This window comes from Apis dorsata, unplaced genomic scaffold (genome assembly GCF_000469605.1).
Source record: "Apis dorsata unplaced genomic scaffold, Apis dorsata 1.3 scaffold_651, whole genome shotgun sequence".
Lineage (NCBI taxonomy): Eukaryota > Metazoa > Arthropoda > Insecta > Hymenoptera > Apidae > Apis > Apis dorsata.
The window spans coordinates 242,429-249,962 of record NW_006263842.1 but is presented as its reverse complement, the minus strand read 5'-3'; the positions used below and the strand labels follow the sequence as shown (position 1 = coordinate 249,962).

At 21.9% G+C, this 7,534-nt stretch overlaps 1 long non-coding RNA gene across 1 annotated transcript in view; it reads right to left on the bottom strand.

The window, feature by feature from the left end:
• Window positions 1–7,404, bottom strand: part of LOC102671331 — a 50,720-nt gene extending 43,316 nt beyond the window's left edge. Inside the window, exon 1 of the long non-coding RNA XR_422612.2 lies at window positions 6,925–7,404. This is a non-coding gene — a long non-coding RNA (uncharacterized LOC102671331). The remainder of the gene's footprint in view (window positions 1–6,924) is intronic.
• Window positions 7,405–7,534: the final 130 nt, after the last annotated feature.

Sequence of the window (7,534 nt, the reverse complement as noted above, 5' to 3'; positions counted from 1 at the left end):
CTATCTATCTATCTATCTATCTATCTATCTATCTATCTATCTATCTATCTATCTATCTCTCTCCTTTTCAATTTTTTTTTCTTTCTTCTCCTTTCTTTGACAATATATTAAAGTATTAAAATTGATGAGATATATTATATTTCTAATAATTATCAATTAAAATTATCTTGTATAGGATTTTGTTTATTTTCAAGATCGTATGTCCAATACACAGCATAATTAAAAACGTATAACTCAAAAATTAAGACCGATCATCAGGTGCATAAAAATAAAAATAGCTCAAAATATAGTTCTTAATGACATACATATTTCGACCTCAATTTATGAGGCAGCAATTAATCGATAAGTTCATCTTCTTTTTTCACTTCATACTATTATATTTATTTATTTTATTATGAACTATAAAATATTATCAAATTTTAAATTTCAAGAAATCTTTAAATTCAAGTGATTAGGCAATAGTAAATATAATTTTATTTCTTTAACTTGTAAAAAGATATTTATTTTTTATTTTTTTAAATAAACTATAATAAAACATGATAAATTAATGAAGTAATAGAAAACGAAGTTTAAATACAAATTTGATTATTATTAATTGAATAAATATAAATTTATTAAAATTGTTACAAAATTTTCAATATTTATTTACTTTTTATTCTATTTTCTTAGAATTTATTTGAATAATTTATTCCTAATAAATACATTATATCAATGTCACTCAATATAACCAATGTAATAATACTGGTAATCATAAAAAAATATTTCATGGATTTTAATAATTTTCAAATAATATATTATATTCAGGAACAATATTTTATAGATGTATTTTATAGTTAATGTTAAAATATATTTATTAATATAAAGAATATTAAGAAATATAATCTAATAACAAGTTATTAATATATAAAATAAATCTAATAACAAGTTAATCAATACGAAAATAAAAAATTTAAAATGCAGATATTAATAATATAAATATTTTTATATTCGGTAATATTTTATTTAATTATAGTATGTCAAAGATTTAATAAAATTGCAAATAAAATATTACGATACTATAATCATTTTATTTCTTTATTACTTACTTATTTATTTTCTTTATTACTTATTTTGTTCCAATAATGTAAAATGTGCAATAATATGAACACTATGAAATTATAAATACAATAGAATATCAATATACTGAAATTTGATTATTCAAATTATTGATTATCCGCACACAAGATGATTATATACTTGAACTAACGTATCTAATAGCAATTAATTTATCTTTTATAACTAATTTCTCTATCTTTTTATATATAATATTATATATAATATTATTATATATAATAAATAAATCCATATTTTAAAATAATTTAATTTTTATTTGCTTCATGATTTGTTGAACTCTTAATTATCCAAAAGAATTTGTTCTTAACACAGAAAACTAATTTATGTAAAAAAAAAAATTAGAATTTAAAAAAAAATTGCAATTATATTTTACAATAGTTATCTAGCGTATCTATGAAAAAAATGAGCAAATAAGAAGCAAATGAATAAATTTAAATATTTACTTAGATAATGTAATAAGAAAATTGAAAAAAGTAATTAAACTTGACATTTGTATTTTCAAAAATACAATTATATTATCAATACATTTATATTATCAATAATAACATAAATAAATTTTTCACTGCCATTTTTTCTTTAACTATGTTTATAAGTTGTTCCAGTTACATTCATACATACAGTTAAATACATTCGTCGATATAATTGATTCGACGTTCATTCAATCAAATTTAAGTCAAGTAAAATTATCAATTACTTATTTATGCGAATGCAAGTGTAATATAAAAGTAGAACAATGATAATTGTGTTTTTATTTCTTGATATTTGATAAAATATTATATAAAGATGATACAAGTATGTAAAAGAATAATTATATTTAGAACAATTTCTTTCAAGGGAACGTTATTTTAAGTGATAAAAATCAACGCTTTCGAATTTCTTTCGTTCTTTAAATATAACTTTGTAATAACGCGAGATGAAATAAAATTTTTCGTGTAAAAAATATTTAATTTTTAATTCTCTATCAATTTAACATCTCTGTTATTAAAAAAAAGTTTCTAGAAAAAAATTCCGTTCAACTTTAGAATTTAATTTCAAGTTATATTTCTCAATCAATATAAAAAAATATATATATATAATATATATATATATATATAATATATAATTCATAATTTACTTGCACTTGCATTCGAATCAGAATTATCAGATTATGTAAATTTCTTTATAATAGAGTACACGAACAATTTCAAATCACTGAGTGATTTCATTTAGATAGAATTGATAACGGGATAAGAAGATCAATAAAAAATTTAATCAAAATGAATTTTTGATTAAAAATAATGAATGTTATAAAATATATATTACATGTGTACATATATATACTTTGAACCAATTGAATTTCGTGATCGATTTAACTTTCTGGTTGAGATTCGTGCGTCACTGAATATACGAAGGAAACTTGTTCACGTGTTGATAATTTACTTATTCAGCGTTAATAAACCGACACAATACGCAATTTGGTCATCACGATGAATGAACATGGATCTTGAGAATATTCTTCGACGTTCACGATGTAATCGTGGGCCAAGGATGGAGTATACGTTTCGAAATTCGATTGAATATTCCATCAAGGAACAAGAAAAATGCTAGATTTCAAACGATGATTAAGATTCTTTAAAAATTTTTGAATAGAAATCACAAATCAATTAATATCGACCAATGATGTTTCTTCAATTCAATAGAAATGAAAAATATATAGATCATAATAATGTAAGTCCAATTGATAAAAAATAGAACTATGCTGTAATTTCATATTATTTTAAGTAATATTAGTATTAAAAATCCAATATTAAAATTAAAGAATATAAAAACATGCGAAGAAATTTATATTCTTTTCTTAAATATCAATTTTTATATATGGATTTTTTAAAAAATAATTTCCATTTAACTTAAGCCATTATCAGACTTCCATATCTAAAAGCATATTGATATTTGCATTTTATCATAATATATCATAATATCATATATCAATATTTTTAAGCAAATTTAAATTTTGAGTATTTTTACATCTACTTAAGATTAAATTATTTTAATATGAAAGATAAAAAAAAAATTATTTCCATATTCAATTTATAATTAACTAAAACAATATATATTAAATTTTTATTTTATAATTCCTAATTAAATAATACGCTATACTTGAAAAATCCTTGGAAATTAAAAAAATTTCAAATTTTAATTTTACTAGTAATCCAATTGAATTATATATTTATATATATAATTATATATTATAATTATATATTTTTTTTTTCTTTAAATTTCACGAATTTACAATAGTTTATATAGAGAAAAAAATGAAAAGTAAAAGTGTTAACTTTTTGCAAATTCAAAAAATAGCTAAATATGTTTGAAAATTTCCAGAAATCTAATTTCGTTAAAATTTTAATTCTTGATATAAAATAGATACCTCTTAGAGAAGAAAAGGAAACAAGCATTTCAAGTTTTTAAATTTCAAGAGTTTCGAAAGTTTCCAAACTATAAAGTTTCGCAATTCTATAGTAAATATATTATGAGAAAATGAATTCGCACTTATATAAAATTATTTAACACAAGAATTTAATACAAGAAAAACAGTCAATTTTTAACTATCTAAAATTTCATGTTTCAGATACGTAATATTAAAATTGCAATATCGATAATTTTGACAGATTATTATAAAGTTTCGAACAAATTTCTATATCAGTCAGTATTATACATACCAAACACGTTAACAAATTTTTCGACGCGTTATTAATTAATTAATTGTTTTTTAACATGTTAGAAAACTTTTTTATTAAAATTTCTGATGAATAACAATTTCTAACGTAAGTGCTCTTTTCACTCGATGATAAATTATCACGTATATTACGATATCGTGACATTTCTGGGGGGCGTTGCAATTTATGACATTTCGACTGACTGTCACGTAGCGTATTAATGCGTACAAATCAATGATAATCTTATAATCGGTCAAGTTATTCTGATAATCTACTCCAATTTATATTCTTTTTTCTTTTCGTCAATTTTATTGTTTTTTCGATTTTGGTTCAAATTTTAAAAAAAAGATTAAATTTGCTGTGAAAATGATTGTAAGTTTGTTAAGTTTATTAAATTTTTTTTCATCTTTACTAAATATTATAGAATAAATTAAATTATTATTAAATTAAGACTAGAATAATCAAATATATGATGGCGAATAATTATGAAATATTTATAATCAGGATTTTATATCCGAATTTTTTTTAAAAAAATCCGGATATATTTGAATATTTATTCAATTTACGTAGTTGTATTTTTTTTTCTTTTCTTAATAATAAATATATAAACATGTAAATCTACAGTTACGTGACCTTCATATTTGATCATGCATTTCATTGACGAATTACGGAAAAACCGACTTTAATGACATGTACGTTCTTGTACGTACAAAATATTGAAATATTTGTTATTATTTATTTCATATTAAAGCTATATTTCAGAAATAATTATTGTAAATAGTATTATTTTATATTATTCATATTATATACATCAATTAAAGGTTTACTTTTATCTACTAGATAAAAACTCATGATAGAATTGAAATAAAACCAATAATTTTATCATAAATAAATAATTCGAATATTTTTAATTATTTTGTTATTTCGCTATTATTTGAAATATTCGAATAATTAAATAATTCAACTTTAATATTAAATTTCAAAGTTTAAGACATTAATCATTAAACATCAAAAAATAATTTATATTTAAATGCTTAAAATTTATCTAGTAATTTTCTAACGCTATCATTTTAATTATTTGTAAATTGTTTGTTATGTAAAATAACAACGTTTCAAAAAAAAAAATTTATGGAATGAAGAGAGCATCTAATAATTAATCTTTTGTTATTTTATTTTTTATAGATATTATAGATATATTTTTATAGATCATTCTATATTTTTTAATTGCAATAATAACATTTAATTTTGCAATTGAAAAAGCAAATGTAAAAAAACTAGATAAAATTTATCCGAAGATTTAAAAATTAATAATTTTCAGATACGCGATATTAAAATAGAATATAACAATTTTTAGTTTTTTACAAATTCTTTAAAATAAAATCTTATCCAATACAAAAAAAATACAAAAAAAAAAATATTCGATTCATAAAATATAAATGGCATATGTTTAAATATATGTGTTTTTCAATTATTATCTTATCTTTCTAAATCCATTTACTTTAATAGTTTCAGCGTTTATTATTACCTATAATTATAGCTTCCTATATTATTCATTATAACTAAAAAATTTAAAACTAAATTTTTTTCATTTTTTATAAAAAATAAAATAGCAATATACTAATTATTACATTGCGTATTTCTTTTCATAACAAGCTTTCATACCATTTTTCTTTGAAACAAGCTGTTTATACGACGAGGTGAATAGAATATATATTTTTTAATTAATCGTAGTATACATAACAGTTTCGTAACGTATTTTTTGTTTTGCAGGAAAAAAAAATATTTCACTTTCTAACCATGCACAACATTACAACAAACAGTTTTCGAATAATGCAATTTCAATTTTCATTTTCTTGACAAATTTCAGTATTACTATATTTCAACTTCGATAACTATTATTATAATTAAAACCATAATATAAATGCTATATGCAGATTTTTTTATTGAAGAATTTCAAAGTCGTCAAAATATTATTCGATATTCAATAAATTTATAAATATTCAATATTATATTATTATTTACATTTTATTATTAATTATTTACATTATTTCATACAAAACGTTTTTTTGTTGAATTCACTACATACATATGTATAAATTTTTTTTTTCTTATATTTTTTTCTAATCATATTCTCTAATTAATTTTTTACAATTATTATATTCTAAAAATATGCATATATAATGACATACATATATAATTTTATGCAGATTCTGAAACTAAGTAGAAAGTTAATGGCCTTTGATTGTCTAAAGAGCCATTAACTTAACTTATTAAATTTATACAATTTCGATATCTTTATTAAAGTCTTTAATAGAATTTTAATAGAAAATTTAATTTCTGTCAAAAACATTTGTTTTAAAATATGCATTCAAAAATATTTTGTGTTTTTCTTTGTATCAGAAAAAGGAAATGCAAGAAATCTAAAAAAAAAAAAAAAAGTTTTCGTTCGTTAAATTAATTGTTTTTATTCTACTTAATAAAAAAACAAATTACGATATTGATTTGAAAAAATTGTGATTTTAAAAACTGAAAAAAATTTTTTTTTTATCTTTGGTTCTCGAAATGATTCAACATGATATAATAAAATTTAATTATTAATAATCTAAAAGAATCCGGATTAAAAAACGCTTAAATAAGAATGAGGAAAAAAACAAGAAATTTTCTCAATCAAAAAGACTCAATCTCAAAAAACTTTTTTGAATTTATTATAATTGAATATAATATAATATATACAGAAATATATAATTGTAATTCTTTATAATCTATTGCTCATTCAAATTCTAATGTTAATAATCTTTTGTACCTGACTGTAGATTAACATAATTACAGTTTTTATAAATAATTAATTTTTATTATACCATTATATTTTTTTACCATTAAAGAAAAAAAGAAATTTCATTGTGATCTGATAAAAGCGAAATGAATGTTTAAATGATAATCGAAAAAGAGAGAAAGAAAAAAAATATTATCCTAACAGAAGCAATGGATCATGGAATCGATTTGACTAATCTGTTTCATACATGTAAAGAAAAAAAAAAAAAAAACACAAGTAGACATAAATGTAATGCCAGTTCCCCTTGAATCGGCATTCTCGCATTCAATGTTACATAACACTTACCTTTCCCACTTTCTCTCTACTCTTTGTGTCAACGACGACGCGCAGAGGCCGGTTGCTCTTCCGTGCTCGCCCACGTGCTAGATACTTTCCTCTTCTTTCCTTTCTCTTTCTCCTTCTCTATCTCTCTGCGAGAGCTCACGCGAAACGACAACCTTGGCCTTTGGCGCCTCAAACGAAATTCATATGTTGTCGAACGAGGATGCGTGCAATCAATATTCGAAGATTTCACTTTACGCGAAACTTTTCGTAAATGAAACTAATCAAAATAATCGACGCCACGCAACGTTCAATTCGCGCGTTTCTTGACACCGGATCAGTAACTGACCTTCTCAACGCAACCGGTTTTCGTGTACCACACTGGCCCTCCCCTTGTCCACGAGATCTCGTCACCACTCACTCGACATTCACCGTTTCGTTACCGTTCACTTGATTCCTAACTCTTTGTTACATAGTTAATTTTCCTTAATTCTATCTCTTCCGATTATACTTTTTTTTTTCGATCTCGTATGTATTCGCCTTCTTCTCTCCGTCAATTGTATCGAACAACAAAACAAAGTTCGTTCGTTCCGCGTTGCGAGGAAAACAAGAGCGCAAAGAGCGACACTGCGCA